General features: G+C 42.5%; 1 pseudogene; it reads right to left on the bottom strand.

Moving 5' to 3' along the window:
- Window positions 6,047-6,651, bottom strand: LOC102189692 (annotated as a pseudogene).

Here is an 18,747-nt window from a genome sequence, read left to right as displayed (position 1 = left end):
TCTTCTTTCCAGGACCTAACGCAGCCTCGGCAAATAGTAGGTGCTCATTAATGTTGGGGCTTCCCTCATAGCTCGTTGGTAAAGAATCCACCTGCAATGCAGGAGACCCCGGATCGATTCTTGAGGCGCGAAGATCCGCTGGAGAAGAGATAGGCTATCCACTCTAGTATGCTTGGGCTTCCCTTGTGGCTCAGCTGGTAAAGAATCCGCCTGCGATATAGGAAACATGGGTTCAATCCCGGGGTTGGGAAGATCTCCTGGAGAAGGGAAATACCCACTCCAGTATTCTGGCTGGAGAATTCCATGGACTGTAAGGTCCATGGGGTCGCAAAGAGTCAGACACGACTGAGCGACTCTCACTTTCACTTTCATTAATGTTGAGTATTCCAATATACAAACAGCTATGAATAAGCAAATGATTTATCAGTTGAGCATTCATCTGTTCAATCCCGGAGTGCTTTTGTTAATCAGGGTTTTTGACACAAAATGACATAAGTGCCACAAATCAAAGTAACTTAAGAAAAACCAGGAATTTACCAGCTCAAATAACTGAGTTTCCCCAAAGGGGTGCTATCGGCTTAAGGTCCCAGATGACACCATTAGAAATTTCTCTCTTTCCATATCTATTTCTCTCTCTCTCTTTTTTTTCTGGGGTGTTTATCCAGGAAGCTCTCTCCATTGGAAAAGATGGTCCTCATAGTTCCAGGCTCACATAGATTAATACAGTTTGCAGTTTCAGAAGCACACTGAGTATTTACATCGATCCACCAAAAATGATTACGCTTGGCTCTTTGGCTTCCACACTCACCCTTGGACCAAATATTACCAAGTCTAAGTTCTTCCCGCTCACCACAGGGCAGTAAGTCAAGAGATGAGGTATAAGGACAAGCAGCGGGAGAAGATTGTGGACTAGTGTCCCAAAGAAGAATTCAGGCTTCTTTTATACCAAGAGGGGGAGGCAGGTGGCTGGTTGCTGCAAACTTCTTGGTGCCAGCCTGACCCTGAAGGGGATGTGATAATCCTTTGTTCTCGTGGTTGTCTCCATAGGTCTGATCGTGATATTCTTGTAAACCTCCAACAAGGCAAATGTCACTCTCTGTTCTGCAACTTTTTATCTCTGTATGCAGGAAAAGTGTTATACTTGTAAAGGTCAAACCTGGGAAGCAGAGCCTTCAGAAAGGGCCATTATGTATATTTCAGGCTCTAGGCAACATTTCTTTTATGGAGGTGCAGAGCCAGCATGACTAACCTCAGGGAATCAGAGCGCAAAGGTTAGAACTAAAGGAAGAGATCCAACATGCAGGTTTTTCTTCTCTGTTATGAAGCCACTGTGCTTGGGGTGATGGGGCATTCTGGGTGGTCCTATGCTTAGGTCATATACAAACACCTGTGGAAGGTGGAATTCCTTGCAAAAAGAAGTGATACAGGAAGTAAAAAATATAACAGGCATCTATGCACTGTTGATTTTGCAATATGATCAATCAACACGTATTTTGAGAAGTCTCCATGCGTCCAGACGAATTTAACTACTTCATGCATCTTTTCTAGGCCCGCTGAGATGTCCCAAGACTAACATAAAAGAAATGCCCGAAGGATGTTCAGCTTTCCAGTATTTAGGGGCCGGACTTAAGTGTATAATTCTATGCCTGTACCTTGCTTCTTACAACTCCCTTTTATTTATTGCTTTTGAAAAAAACCTTTTTATTTTGGGATAATTTTTGATTTACAAACAAGCTGCACAGACAGTATGGGGAGTTCTCATCTCTTCTATCACCGAGTTTCCTTTACTGTTCATATCTTATGTTACTATGGTACATTTATCACAGCTAAAGAACCAGATCAGCAAGTTAGTATTAATTAATCAGAGTTTCTTTGACCTTCGCTGCTGCTACGTCACTTCAGTCGTGTCCGACTCTGTGTGACCCCATAGACGGCAGCCCACCAGGCTCCTCCATCCCTGGGATTCTCCAGGCAAGAACACTGGGGTGGGTTGCCATGTCCCTCCCCAATGCATACATGCATGCTAAGTTGCTTCAGTTGTGTCTGACTCTGTGCGACCCCACGGGCAGCAGCCCAGCAGGCTCCCCTGTCCACGGGACTCTCCAGGGAAGAATACTGGAGTGGGTTGCCATTTCCTTCTCCTGACCTTACTAATTTCCCTTAATATACTTTTTCTGTTCTAGGACATCATTCAAGGTTCCACATTATATTTGGTCATCATATCTTCTCAGCCCCCTCCTTTGATAGCTTTTAAAGCTTTCCTTATTTTTGATGACCTTGACAGTTTTGAGGAGAACTGGTCAGGTATTTTGTAAAATGTGCCTCATTTTGGGGTTGTCTGATATTTGTCTCATGGTTAGACCATGGTAATACGTTTCTGGGAGGAAGACCTCAGAGTTAAGGTGCCACTCTCATAATGTCAGAGGTACATACTCTCAACATGATTCATCACTGTGGATATTAATCTCGATCACCTGGCTGAGGTCGTATTTTCCAGTTTCTCCACTGTAAAGTTCTTTTTCTCTCTCCTCTTATACTCTGCTATTTTGGAAGCATGTCACTAAGCACAGGCCGCACAAGTTGGGCGGTAAATTGACTTTTCTGAGGGGAGGAGCACTTACATAAATTTCTTGGAGTTCTCCGTGTGGGAGATTTGTCTCTGCTCCATTTACTTATTTTAGTGTTAATATGAACCTTTGGACATTTATTTTATTATTTGGGTAATGAGCCAATACTATGCTATTTTGTTCTTTAAACTGTTCCAACTTCAGCAATTGGGGTCTTTCAGTTTTCCTCTGTCCCTTTCCTATGCTCCCATCCTTTTGTTTCTTAAGCACGTCTCTACTTTCTGGTTTTACAAGAGACTCCGTTCCCAATTTGTATATTCTGCCCCAGTTCTAGAATCATCCATTTCTCAAAGGATCCCTGGTTTCTTTCATTGGAGAATGGTATTAGAAGCCAGGGTCTGGGAGCTGGTTGTGCTCATGGATGCTGGGCATCAGTACCTCTAGGCCCTCTCGATGGGTATAGGCATGTATGTTCATTTCACTGCTTCCTTTTAGTTTTGTTATTGATTTTTCCTCTTTTCATTGGTGCATGACTTCACCTTGTCCTCCAGTTTGATTCATAATCTGTTTTCTCCTGGCTTCCAAATCAGGCTCTATTTCTTGGTTATCCTTTTATTAAAATTTCTCCTATAATGTAAGAAATAATGTGTTCAGCTTTACCCGTCTCTTGACATAGCTACTCTGCTCTCGCAGGCTACATGTTCTGCCCAGGACTTACTGGTGACACCCAAAGGTTATAGGACAAACAGACAAGGTTTGCTTTCAGGAATCTGCTTTGAAGAGCTTATAATGTAATTTTATGACTCTGAAAAAGTATATGTTCTGTCTGAATATCCATTTTCAACATGCAACAACGTAATAAAGTAAATGCTTTGTTTCAGAAAGTTGGATCAGGTTATAAAAATTTCTAGAATTCTGCCACTGCAAGGATAAAGCATTTTCTGAAAATTATAGTGCTACTGGAAAGGAGGATAAGCTTTCTGAAGACACGTATAATGAAATCACCTCAGGGTTAGAAGCAGATATAAGAAATTTTCTGATGATGTTTTTTATTTCCTTTTCTTAGTTGAATGGATTTGACATACAACGCTATGTAAATTTAGGGTTTACCTCTTTTTTTTTTCTTCCTTCCTTTTACTCCCATTTTCTTTTTGTTGTCTGCTGGGAGTAGGGTGAAAGGATTTATGAAAGACTTAAGGGGAATATAAAGCACTGAACCATAGTAAACAATGTGTGAGGAAGAAAGTGAAGCTTGTTTCCTGAGAAACTGGATAGAAGGGAAACCCTTGAAGAAGGAAGGAGGGAAATGAATGCCCACATTCTTGTAAGATGAAAGCAAAGGTTTTAAGATTGAACATAGGCTCAGGTCCCCAGAGTTAGGCATCAGTAGAGCATATGTCACAGAAGGGCTCTGCTTGGAGAAAAGACTCAGGTTATATTTGCTATGTGTATCTGGAAGCTAAGCTTGAACTAGGCCAAGTCATGCTCAGTGATGTATTTAGTGAACAAATTATTCCCTTAAATTTACCCACTTAAAGAATAATAACAATTTACTTCTTAAAATAAGTACAGAATTAGTAAACATTAGTATTTATTTGTATTGATATTGTTACATTCCTCCAACATTTTTTTTTCCTTAGAAAAAATATAACTAGAACATATTATCTACTCTCATTTATGCTTCTTGGTAAAGGCTGGTTTATTTCAGACATTCATTAACTCACTTTGTTGTCAGTCACTTATTGAACATGAATGAGCCAGCCATTATTCAAGTTTTTGAGGATATAGTTTGAAGTCACTTATGGTCCTTATTAACTATTCTTTAATCCAAATTTTGGGAATCTAAAGGAGACCATTATGGAAGGAATAAGGTGTTATAGGTGCTATGATAGAGGTGACTGTGCATACAGTTTGGGGAAAGGGGAAAGATGAATCCTTTCTATTGACAGCTCCCCCATTGCAGGCACAGTGCTTGAGAAAGAAGCCAAAAGCTACTCCAGCAGATCATATAAACCCAAAACCATAAAACACAGGACAAGGATGCTGGAGTGTTCTCTCTCCCCTTTGCACTCACTCTCATCCTCCCCTACTCCACACTCATCCTGCTTCTTACCCTCAGATCAGAGGTCATGGGCTTCAAGTTTAGAAATATTAACACCGTTGAGCACTTTATACATCCTTCTCAAGGGAATGTCCTTAGAGTTCATGATCGTGGAGCAAAAAACTGATCAGGACTCTAAGATTTAAGATGAGGAGGGTGTGAGGGATGGAGGTAGGAAGGAGGCATGCAGGAAGGAGAAGAATGATAAGGAATGAATCCCAAATGATCCAAATTATCAGGCCTGGTGAGTAAGAATGAATGAAATTGACAGAAACAAGAGTATGGCAGTCATTCAACACAGGTGGTAATAGCCAGCTGGCACAGGTTCATATCCCTGAACAAGCTGCTTAACTCCTCTGTTTCCCTCCTGTCCTCAGCCTGATGCGAACTTTAGCCAAACAATATGTTTAATCAGATAAATGAGAAACCTCAGAAACAAAGGAAAACGGTCAAATGAGACCAAATAATTGTAGTTTAGTCTTTGATTAGGCAAAGTCAAGGAGACCAGTAGTTAACATCATCTGGTGGGGGTTTTCAATATCTCTTAGACACAGCTCAAAGATGCTCAGAATATTATCTATACTTGTAGGGTTTCCCAAGTGGCACCTATGGTAAGGAACCTGCCTACCAATGCAGGAGACTCACGGGTTTGATTCCTGGATTAGGAAAATTTCCTGGAGTAAGAAATGGAAACCCACTCCAGTAATCTTGCCTGGAAAATTCCATGGACAGAGGAGCCTGGCTGGCTACAGTTCAGGGGGTCACAAAGAGTCTGATACAACTGAGCGCACAAACAAGCTATGACAAACCTAGACAACTTATTAAAAAGCAGAGACATCACATTGCTGACAAAGGTCTGTATAGTCCAAACTATGGTTTTCTCCAGTAGTCATGTGCAGATGTGAGAGCTGGACCATAAAGAAGGCTGAACACTGAAGAATTGATGCTTTCAAACTGTGGTGCTAGAGAAGACTCTTGAGAGTCCCTTGACTGCAAGGAGATCCAACCAGTCCATCCTAAAGGAAATCAACCCTGAATATTTACTGGAAGGGCTGATGCTGAAGCTGAAGCTGAAACTCCGATACTCTGGCCACCTGATGCGAAGAACTGACTCATTGGAGAAGACTGTGATGCTGGGAAAGATTGAAGGCAGGAGGAGAAGTGGGTGACAGAGGATGAGATAGTTAGATAGCTTGGATAATGAAGAACCTGGTTTACTTTGCCCAGAAGGGAATGAAATATTTATATGCCATTTTCTTCTTTTTTTTTTTTAATGCAAACAAAGACAGATAATTGTTTAGTTTTTATTTTATAATCATAAATTTAACTTTGCAATCCAGCTAAACTTGGAGGGGGATAAGGAAAACATGGAACCCAAAGAACTGTAGCGAGAGCACAAAGATCATAGGATATTTCGAGCAGATGGGGTGAAGGGGTGCTCTCCTGGGCTACAGAAGGAATGGTCTGGTGGTTAAGTAAAACACGAGTCAAATTTATTAGATCTGTCCGCAGTCAGCAATGGTGATCTTCTTGCTGGTCTTGCCGTTCCTGGACCCAAAGCGCTCCATGGCTGCCGCAATATGCATGCCCTCTTTCACTTTGCCAAAGGCCACATGCTTGCCATCCAACCACTCAGTCTTGGCAGTGCAGATGAAAACCTGGGAACCGTTTGTGTTGGGGCCAGCATTTTCCATGGACAAGATGCCAGGACCTGTATGCTTCAGAATGAAATTCTCATCATCAAATTTCTCGCCATAGATGGACTTGCCACCAGTACCATTATGGCGTGTGAAGTCACCACCCTGGCACAAAAATCCTGGAATTATTCTGTGAAAGCAGGAACCTTTATAACCAAATCCTTTCTCTTCTGCTGTCTTTGGAACTTTGTCAGCAAACAGCTCAAAAGAGACGCGGCCCAAGGGCTTGCCATCAACAGGGATGTCGAAGAACGCGGTGGGGTTGACCATGGCTAGACAGCAAAGGAGGCTCTGGGGTGGTGGCGTCTGCAAGGCCTTATATGCCATTTTCTAACAACAATATCTTCAGATGCTCTGAGGGTCTTTAATTATGATTTTCAATTGTTAACTATCAAAAGCACACATAAAGACAGCTGTAAACAGTTGTCTATAAACTATAAACAGATCACCATAATGTAGCATTTTAAAAACTGAGCTATTTTAATTGATCATACCACTTGAAAATAATGAAAAAATGCTGATAGTTTAGTAAAAAAAAAAAAGTGGCCACTCATCAGTTCTTTGAATTTATAAACTGGGGTTGAAAGCCCAGCACTGTTTACAGACCTAGTGTTCTAGCTGTAGGCCTGTAGGCCCATCAGTTACCTCTTTTTCTTTGGTGGTAAAGAATCAGAAAGGTAAAGTTATCACATTTTTACTTTTCAGGAATACTATGAGGTTAAGATAGAGAATCCTTTTCAAACTCTCTGAGACCTCAAGTGTCAATAGGTTTCAAAATAAAACTCAAACTAATATTCGAGTTAGTAACTAAAGATGCACTCTGTGAACTATAATCTTAGGACCTAGTGTGCGTATCCTCAGTCGTGTCTGACTCTGCGACCCCGTGGACTGTATCCTGCCAGGCTCCTCTGTCCATGGGATTCTCCAGGCGAGAATACTGGAGTGGGTTGCCATTTCCTTCTCTAGGGGATCTTCCTGACCCAAAGATTGAACCTGTGTCTCTTGCATTAGAAGATGGATTCTTTACCAACTGCACCACTTTGGAAGCCCATTCTTAGGACCTACATCTGCATAAGAGAGAATCAAGAAAGTAGTTTTAACTTTAAGTAAAAATTGATATCATTCAGAAGTTCAAAAATAGCAATTTTGACTGGTCATGATTCTAAATTAGTAGCTAAAAAGATGTTTGAACACCTAAATGAACTATAAGGAATGATTGCATTTTAAAAGAGTTTCATGTTATCAAGAAGCTGAAAAACACCAACACAAAACCTTTTCCTGGCCCTTCATTTATCTGGATTAGTTTTAAGGTACAATTTTTTAAAAAGCTAGATATATACTTTAGGATATTTCACTGACTTTTACTATCTCTGAACATTCCTTGCTTCTTAAGAAGACTTTCAATGGCGCTCGTTTCTAAATTAATTCAGGCATTTGAGGGCAGTTGGGCCCTCTGCGCTTGAATAATTAAGTGAGTACTATTAGAGGAAAAGCTACACATTAGTAACTTGGAGGAACCAGAGTGGATGAAGCACTTTTCAGAACCTGCATGACAATTTTGAAAATTAAACCCAGTTAATAGAAAAAAATGCTAAATCAATGGCCATAAAATTTAATGGGTTTATAGCAGCCTTAACACAGTAGGACTGAATTATCATGTTAATTTAATTTCCATTTCTAAATGAACCAGAAGGCACAATAAAGGTCAATTAACCAGCTACCTTCCCTGCCTTCTTTTTCTTTTACTGCCGGTTTTAAATCACATTTGGCCCCAAAGCACTCACACTGCTTCTGGAAACTCATTAGGTTTTCCTGAAATTAAAACAAAAAAGAAAAAAAAAAAAGAGACAAAAACTAACAACTAACCATGTGCTGAGAACAACTGCTGAGATGTGCTACAGTTATGGGGATATATGTATTCAAAGAAAAATCTTTTACTCTTGTTACATCGAGGCTACAGACTTAGTTACACTAAGCCTAGGGAAACACACAAGTGAAAGGTCTCCTTGATAGTGTTTACCAAGTGTTCATCTACAGTGAAAAAGCTGTGTGTGCTGCTCTTAACATTTATGAGGCGAATAAGGAAAGGAACTCCATCTGTGTAATGTGGGTCTGTTGTTAGTACAGTGAGAACCTCACACTTTGCACAGCCTGCATTTTTCATGTTGAAATGTGTCGTTTTGTATTAATAGGCCTTTATTACTTCAAAAACTTAATAGAAGGAGGGAAAAGTCAGTTTCTTCCCCCTCCGCAGCAAAAAAATTCAGCCTTTGTTTTTGGTGCAATAGGTTGCTTGTAATTTGATATGTTTATCTAAATCTTCAAATATTCTGGTGTTTTCTAGTGATACAAAAGATGTAAAGGGTACTATGTTGGTGAACAAAATATACATTTTGGGGGGCAAAATTTATAATAAAAATGAAACTGGGTTTCTAATTCGAATGTTTGCTATAATTTGAAAAGTGATATGGAGATATTGGAAATGATCATAATTTTGATTTCAGTAGAAACCTCTTTAAAATAACATAAATAATGGTTGTGAAGTATCCAACACTAGATATCAGATAACTGTCCATAAAGGTTAACCTTCTTTTCCTTTCTCCTCTTCAGTATAAAATAGAAAAATAAAATATTCATTATCTAAAGTTTATTTGAAATTATTTCTTAGGATTATAGAACTTTAAGGGAACAATAGTCCCAATACCTTTGTTTATGAATATCCATGGAAATAATCAACAGACAACTTATAATGGGAATAGCAAAGAATTTCATTCCAGTCAAACAGAACTCCAGCCTGGAAGACAAATTCAAGAAGCACTTGAACTGTGTTCCAGCAGTCGACAAAATGGGGGAGGCTTGTCTCCAAAGTTGTAGGGGGGGCTTCTCTGGTGGCTTAGACAGTAAAGAATCTGCCTGCAATGCAGGAGACCTGGGTTTGATCCCTGGGTTGGGGAGATCCCCTGGAGAAGACTACCAACTGCCGTGTTCTTCCCTGGAGCATTCCATGGACAGAAGAGCCTGGTGGGCTACAGTCTACGGCGTTGCAAAGAGTCAGACATAACTGAGTAACTAGCAACACTTGTATAGACTAATAGCACAAAATTATATAAGCTGTTTGTCAAGACTTAGGATTTGAGCTGGCAAGAAGTGAGGGTACTTGTTAAGCAAGGGTTGATTGGGGTCCAAAATGGTTGCATTTTGCATACGTTTACAGTGGCATCTGCCAGCTGATACTGTTTTGAAAATGGCTGGTAGTGACTTTTGAGTTCGATACAGTTCAGAAAATTCAAGTTCTGGGTGATGAAGGAATGAGTTTGAAACTGTATCTACAAAGGCCACTCAGCTCCATCTTGGATGCCGGAACCATCTGTCAGAACAAAGAACGAACATCAAACTCCTCCAAGGTTTCCACAGAGGCAGAGAGCATGTACACGGCGCGTCAGCAGGACCCTGGTGGCCGAGAAGGAAACCTTGTCTTTGAAGGAATGACAGCCCTGGTGCCCTGGGGCGTTTATCACTGTCTTCAAAGTGGGCATTCTATACCACCTGGTAAATGCATTCTTTTTAATGATTAGAGCAGCTGTATAATGTACGTCAGACAAGCCATGAGATAGGCTGTTCCAGTTGGCACTATGTTCAAGCCACATCATATATAAGCCAGAATGACATCTCCATACCTCAGTATGCAAAAATTTCCTCTATCACAAGATAGTTACACGTAATTTAGATCAGAAGTCTAAGCGTTTTACTATCTGGCTAATTATCTGTACGTTTTTCTTTCAAATGAAAACAGTTCACTTTTCACTTAATAAAAACTTGCCCCTTGTCTCTCCTGCACACCTAAGATTATGTGTCTATCCTTACCCTCTCTCTCTAACATTTCTGGAAGCTATAAGTAGGATTTAATGAACTTTTGACAATTTCTGTGAAAAATACATTGTGTGGAAATATTGATGGAAGAGTATATGTTCACAACACACATATTTGACAAATAAATGTATAGTCTAGATGTGATTGGTTTTCAGAGGCATCATTTTTCTCTGAAAACTTTTGTAGGCTAGTGAAAGAATGTAACCTTTTTCTGAACGGCAACCTTTTAATCCACTTTAAAAAGTCGGGTAATAGAATGGAAAAAAATCCTGAAATTTTGCGACTGAAATTCTTTAGACATCAGTTCAGTCACTCAGTCATGTCTGACTCTTTGTGACCCCATGAATTGCAGCACGCCAGGCCTCCCTGTCCATCGCCAACTCCCAGAGTTCACTCAGACTCACGTCCATCGAGTCCGTGATGCCATCCAGCCATCTCATCCTCTGTCATCCCCTTCACCTCCTGCCCCCAATCCCTCCCAGCATCAGAGTCTTTTCCAATGAGTCAACTCTTCGCATGAGGTGTCCAAAGTACTGGAGCTTCAGCTTTAGCATCATTCCTTCCAAAGAAATCCCAGGGCTGACCTCCTTCAGAATAGACTGGCTGGATCTCCTTGCAGTCCAAGGGACTCTCAAGAGTCTTCTCCAACACCACAGTTCAAAAGCATCAATTCTTCGGCGCTCAGCCTTCTTCACAGTTCAACTCTCACATCCATACATGACCACAGAGAAAACCATAGCCTTGACTAGACGGACCTTAGTCGGCAAAGTAATGTCTCTGCTTTTGAATATGCTATCTAGGTTGGTCATAACTTTTCTTCCAAGGAGTAAGCGTCTTTTAATTTCATGGCTGCAATCACCATCTGCAGTGATTTATAGACAAAAGTACATTTAAATGATTTCGTTCATTTCATGTGTGTACTAAGCAATGCTTTCAGGAGATGGAGGAATTTGTGTTGTTTTACTCCTGGTTTTTCTTCAGAGTGTCGTGGGGGTTGCACGCGTGGAGCACCCCCTTTGTCACCTGTGCAGGGGAGCTCATTAGCGACCGCCTTCTCCTCCTCCCTTCCTCCCCCCGCAGCCCCTTCTCTACTCTCTGAGAGCTCCAGAGCGTGAACCTGACCTTGGAGCGCGGGGGAGCCCAGTGCCTGCTATGGCCTTTCACCACTGCTGTTCCCTACAATTGATGAGGACGTCCTATGACAGCAGATTCTCAAAAATTATTGCTGATTAACTGGACAATATCACATCATATGACGTAATGACCCTGCCCTCTTCAACCTTGTTTTGAGACTGAAGGGGTCTTTTGAACATTAGGCCATTGTGCTACCAATTATGTCACTGAACTGTTGCTATGATTTAGTTGTTGGAGTCACAGAAGTCCCTGGACTGTGACTGACCACGTGCAGGCAGGAGGCCTGCAGGAGCGGTTCAGGTGCCTGGGAGGAGAAGGCAAGAGGGGAGAATGGCAGCGGAGGGAGATGGCGAGGAGAGGAGGAGGAGGCCAGGGCAAGGCCTGCCCTTCAAGACCTCATTCGTGGGGCTGAGTTCCCCATTCCCAGCTGTGCTTACACACACACACAGACATGAACATGCGCACACAGACACACACACACATGAACACGCACACATACACACACGAACACACACACACGAACACACACACAGGAACACACACACACAGGAACATACACATAGACATGAACACACACACATGCACACACACATGCACACACACAGACACGAATACACACAAACACAAACACACACACAGGGACACACAGACATGAACACACACACATGCACACACACAGACACGAACACACACACAGACATGAACATGTACATACACACGAACACACACACACATGAACACACACAAACGGACACACACACACACATGAACACACACAAATGGACACACACACACAAACATGAACACACATGCACAGGAACACACACACACAGGAACATAGACATGAACACACACACATGCACACACACATGCACACACACAGACATGAATACACACACAAACACAAACACACAGGGACACACAGACATGAACTCACAGACATGCACACACACAGACATGAACACACACACAGACACGAACACGTGCACACAGACACACACACACAGATACACACATGAACACGCACACATACACACACGAACACACACATAGACACACACGAACACCCAGACACATGGACACACACACACGGACACACACACACGGACACACACACACGGACACACACACATGCACACACACACAGACACGAATACACACACAAACACACACACAGGGACACACAGACACGAACACACACACATGCACACACACAGACATGAACACACACACAGACATGAACATGTACACACACACGAACATGCACACACATGAACACACACAAACGAACATACACACAGACACGAATACACACACAAACACAAACACACACACAGGAACACACACAGGCATGAACACACAGACATGAACACACACACAAACATGCACACACGCACACACAGACACGAACACACACACACACTGCTCATTGACCCCTGTTTGGAATGTCCTTGCTATGTCATGATCAGGTCCGAGGACTACTGAGTTTGGAATTTCTGTCTTGAAGAGTTTAAGGAAGGAACTTCTTTCAGGCAAGAGGCTGACTGGTGTCTCTCCCATATCTCATAACCCAGTTCTCCGAGGAGTTGTCTTATTAGAATCTATGTAGGTTTTTTCAGCTCTCCTGCCATCTGGCTGTGTGCTCTGGGGAAGTCACTTGACTTTTCTGGGCCCCGGTTTCCTCAGTAGTGAGAAGAGCTTGCCCTTTGATCTTGAAGGAACTTCTGGCCCCAACACTCCATGCTTCTTTGAGGTCCCATTTCAAGCATGAAGTAAGAATGTCAGGCAGGATCAAAATGTCCCAACTTGCTCCCTTTCCTTCAATTTACCTGTCTTGAGCAGATTAATTAATGAAATGAATGGATTCTTCTCAAGAACATTATGTGTGTGTGTGCATATGTATGTGTAAACATATACATACATACACATACATGTGACAATAAAAAGAAAAAAATCTGATTTTTGACTTCTAAATTTTTTGGACTGTCAGTGGTGGTCGTCACTCAGTTGTGTCCAACTCTTCACAATCCCATGGACTGTAGCCCACCAGGCTCCTCTGTCCATGAAATTCTCCAGGCAAGAAAACTGGAGTGGGTTGTCATTTCCTTCTCTAAATTTTCTGGACTGTCAGTTACATTCTTAATATTGAGATGGGTCTAGTTTATGTAAAAATGTGTGTTTGTTTTTAGCTTCAGCCTATTAGGAAAGCTGGAGGAAAATGGTACTCATTACTCACTAGGAAACATCTGTCCATTTCTGTAGAGCAGTATATATATTTTTAGTGGCAATATTTTATATTATTAATACACTTAGACTTCACCATGAGTCCCCCAAACACTGGGAGATGGAGTCTCTGGTGCCTTGTATGAAATGGGCCCGGTGGCTGGCTGGCAAAGGAAAACACCAATTCGGTACATAGCAGGATTTGCATTATCTTATTAAAATGTATTTGCTAAGAATTTCAATTGGAAGGGAAGTTCTTAGAATTGTTACTTTTCTTTTCTGACCCTCGGGAGGAATGAATGAGTATGTGGTGTTAATACGGCGTGAGCGTCCTTCTCGCTCGTGGCTGGGCCACTGTCAGGAGGGGACAAAATGAATGAGAAAAGTGGGACATGCCAGTGGAATGTCTCAGCAGAAGGGCTCTCCTTACTGGGGGCAGAGCTATTCAGTTCCCTCTGGGCCTCCCTCTGCCCATGAGCAGCTGGAGAGGGGACACAGGCGGCAACTCTGGGCCCAATGGCCCTCTGACTATCTTTATTTCTCAGCTGGGGGCCGAATGTTCTCATTTTATGGTCACTTGTGGAAATCAGTCCTGAGTGCTCATTGGAAGGACTGATGCTGAAGCTGAAACTCCAATACTTTGGCCACCTGATGCCAAGAGTCGACTCATTTGAAAAGACCCTGAAGCTGGGAAAGATTGAAGGCAGGAGGAGAAGGGGACGACAGAGGATGAGATGGTTGGATGGCATCACCAACTCAATGGACGTGGGTTTGAGTCAACTCTGGGAGTTGGTAATGGACAGGGAGACCTGGCACGCTGCAGTCCATGAGCGTCTCAAAGAGTCGGACACGACTGAGTTACTGCACGGGACTGAACTGCCCTTTTGTTTATCTATTTACTTGCGGCTGCGCGGTGCAGGCACTTCTCACTGCAGGAACTTCTCTTGCTGTGGAACACTGTCTCGAGGGCGTGCAGGCTCCAGTAGGTGTGGCCCAGAGGCTCAGCTGCTCCATGGCGCGTGGAATCTTCCTGGACCAGGGATCGAACCCATGGCCCCTGCGCTGGCAGGCAGATTCTTATCCAGGTACTGTTAAGGAAGTCCCCACTTGTTCTTTTCAACTGTGTGAAAAGAGATGGTTTCTCCCTCCCCCAATTCTATTGTCTGCATTTCCTGTTTTCTGTTTCAGAAAGAAAAGACGACACAGATCACTAAGATTATTTCTTGAAGGAGTTTCTTACATTTAGTAAACCATGCACGGATGGAGTTGAGTGCAGACCACCCCAGTCCTACCCAGAGTTTGGAGAGGCTGTCAAGGATGCTTGCAACCTGGGCACCAGGGAGGTATGGCGACGGCTCAGGGAGGCACAGAAAGATGAGTCTGATGTGCCCAAGGAACAAGGAGCTAAGCCTGAAACCCTCAGACATCACCCTGGATTTCCATTGCAATCAGTGAAAGAGCGGCCAGTGCTCCCATTCACCCACCCACTCACTCCTCTGTCCAGGGGTCCACTGCAGCCGCAGGCACCGATGAGTCCTTCTCTGCGTCAGGCACAGTTGCCCTGCAAGTAAAGTGGAGTAAATCCACAAGGGGAGATGCAGCAACACCAGCTTTGATTCTGAGGTTGTAATTTGCCAAACATCGTGCAAAGTACTTTGTAGGCATCATTGTTTTTTAAAAAATTAATTAATTTTAATTGGAGGCTAATTACTTTACAATATTGTGGTGGTTATTGCCATACATTGACATGAATCAGCCATGGGTGTACATGTGTCCTCCTTCCTGAGCCCCCTCCTACCTCCCTCCCCATCCCATCCCTCAGAGTCATCCCAGTGCACTGGCTTTGAGTGCTCTGTTTCATGCATTGAACTTGGACTGGTGATCTATTTCACATATGGTAATATACATGTTTCAATGCTGGTCTCTCAAATCATCCCACCCTTGCCTTCTCCCACAGAGTCCAAAGGTCTGTTCTTTACATCTGTGTCTCTTTTGCTGTCTCGCATATAGGGTCATCGTTACCATCTTTCTAAATTTCATATATATGTGTTAATATACTGTATTGGTATTTTTCTTTCTGACTTATTTCACTCTGTATAATAGGCTCCAGTTTTATCCACCTCATGAGAACTGAGTCAAATGCATTCTTTTTAATAGCTGAGCATTTCATCTTCTTTATGACCCATTTTTCAGATTAGAAAACTGAGACTCTAAGGACCTTGCTCAAAATCACAAGCTTGTAAGTGACAGCACTTGTCAGTGACAGAGCCAGATTTGAATTTGGGATTGTCTTATTCTGAATCTTCCCATGAAGAAGTTGCTGCAGCTGAAATGATAAATCAATGATGAGGCATGCCTGGGGGCTGAGGGAGTCAGGCAACAGGGATTTGATCCAGCTTTGGGGATCAAGAAAGGCATTTTGGACATGGTGGTTCTAGAGTTTCACATTAAATTGCGGATATGAAAAAGCAGATTGAGAGACTTTTGGAGATCCTAGACAAAGGAATAACCTGCGAAAACGTGTGTGTGAGGAATTACAAGTGTTTTGGTGTTTCTGAAACATCAAGGCAAGGAGCTGTGGGAGATGAGACTGGAGAAGGGGGGTAGGGCCAGACCATGGCAGGTCTTTCAGTGACTGCAGTGTAGACAATACCACCTGATGAGCCTGGCTCTTTGCAGGAATCCAGGAGAATGGCCATGGCAGGTGCAGTAGGGTGGGAAGGAGGGAAGAGAGGGGAGACCTGGTGGCTGATTGGGTGGACAGAATGGATGAGAAAGATGGAGAACGTACAGGATGCGTCTCAGACTTCTAGCTTGGTGGTTGGGTGGATGGGAATGTTAACGGTTGATACAGAGGATTTAGGAGAACAAGGTTCAGAAGAAGGATGCTGAGCAGTTTTATTTTTCACCACTCTATAACTATAACAACATTTTATTTTGAAGTTTTTATAGCAGGTTAAAATGGTAATGCATAGATTTCATACTTACTATGACTTAGAGCTAATTATTAACGGTTATAATTTCATAAGTAAGAAACATCTTTCTTACCTGAATAAAATTAAGTAATTTTCTATAATATCAAGAAATAAAACACAGCTAAGTCAGCCATGACTCTGTGGATACTAATCATGATAACAATCACCACATGTAGTCCAAGTATTTTTCTGTGGACTTTACTTAAGTTAATATCATTCATCTTGCCTCCAGGGATTTTAGTTTTAAACCCAAGTGGCACTACCCTGGAGTTCATTCATGTCCTATTGTGGATAGAAGCCTAGTGGTTTGGGTCTGCCAGGGGTGAGTTTGAGCATGGCGCAATCTGCACGGCCCGGAGACTGAAACATAGGAGGATAGCTTTGTGAAAGTAAACCAGAGAAATCTGTTTTACTCCAAGCAGCATACAGATGAACTATGAACTTTCTTCCCACTGTCTAGGTTTGTATTCCAATAAAGCAGCTAGAGGCTACATGACTTGTGAATGTTCATAGCAGTATTATTCATAATAGCCCAAACTGGGAACAGCCTAAATGTCTATTGACTGATGAGAGGAGAGACAAAATTGGTAGACGTTTCAGGGAATACAGCTCAATAATAAAATGGAAAAACACCACTGACACATGCTCGCTACTTCATGGCTGAGCAGCCAACACATCGTGTTAAGTGAAGGAAGCCAAACACAGCCACATATTGCATCATTCCACTTATACGAAGTAACCAGGAAATGCAAGTTTTTGTAGAAAGAAAGTAGGTTAGTGGTTGCTTGAGGTTAGGGATGGAATGGATTAACTGTAAATGGGCGAGAGGGATCTAATTGAGATAAAAATGGGTTCTTAAACTAATTTATGGTAATAGTTGCAGCCATTCAGTAAACTTACCAAAAAATCATTTAATTATACACAGGAAATAATGAATTTTAAAAAATGTCAAATGTTTTCCAGTAAAGCTGTGTGAACTTTGGCCAAGTCATTGAATTCCTTTTTGTTTCATTTCCCTTACCTGTAAAATGGGGTGGTGATTGCTGTTGAGTTGCTCAGTCGTGTCCAACTCTTTGCGACTCGATGAACTGCATCACACTGGGCCTTCCTCCATTGTCTCCCTGAGTTTGCCCAAACTCATGTCCATTCCTATTTAATCTCCAGCAGCATTTGACTTAGTTCATTGTTGATTCATTGCTGCTGCCTCCTGGCCCACTGTCCTTTTTGGAGCTACCTTCTGCACTTGGTTGTCCTGGGTTCTCAGGGAGTGTGGGGCTGGCTCATTTGTCTCACTCTGCAGTCAGGCATGCCTGCGGCACACTTCCTCACATGGCCTCATTTCTGGTATGGGATTATTCAGCATTCTGCCTGAGATTTGGCAGTCTGTCTTTGTATCTACCGACTCTTGAGAGTCCCTTGGACTGCAAGGAGATACAACCAGTCCATCCTAAAGGAAATCAGTCCTGAATATTCACTGGAAGGACTGATGCTGAAGCTGAAACTCCAATTCTTTGGCTTCCTGATGTGAAGAGCCGACTCATTGGAAAGACCCTGATGCTGAAGAAGATTGAGGGCAGGAGGAGAAGGGGACGACAGAGGATGAGATGGCTGGATGGCATCACCGACTCAATGGACATGAGTGTGAGTAAACTCCGAGAGTTGGTGATGGACAGGGAAGCCTGGCATGCTGCAGTCCATGGGGTCACAAAGAGTCGGATACGACTGAGGGACTGAACTGGACTGAACTGCCTGAGATATTCTGGGACTTGTTTGGGGTATTTCTCTGAAGTTTGAATATCACTTCAGTTCCTTTGTTCTCTTGGGTAATTCTATCGATCCTTCTCCACCAACTTTTTCCAGAAAGTCTTCCTTGTTCAGTTTTGCTAGAGACACCTCTCCTGATATTCCAGATTCACTTGAATTCATTACAAATTCATTTTAATTTTTCTGTTTTTCCTGTTACTTCAATAGTATTTTGTGAGGAAAGATGTAGAGGATGCTGGGTGTGCTGTTAAGATCCTATTTAAGACTGAAGGGCTTATTCCTCCAGCTGCCCAAGGCTGGCCCCATTCCTGGGAGAGCCTTCAAACAGTGACTCATCAACTGGAGGCTCAACCTTTTCACCCAGCTTGCTACATTTCAGAAGACCACCCGGCCTTAGAGCTTCCTGTAGGGTCAGC

Source organism: Capra hircus, chromosome 14 (genome assembly GCF_001704415.2).
Source record: "Capra hircus breed San Clemente chromosome 14, ASM170441v1, whole genome shotgun sequence".
Lineage (NCBI taxonomy): Eukaryota > Metazoa > Chordata > Mammalia > Artiodactyla > Bovidae > Capra > Capra hircus.
The sequence above is the reverse complement of the archived record's forward strand: the minus strand, read 5'-3'. Positions and strand labels throughout refer to the sequence as shown.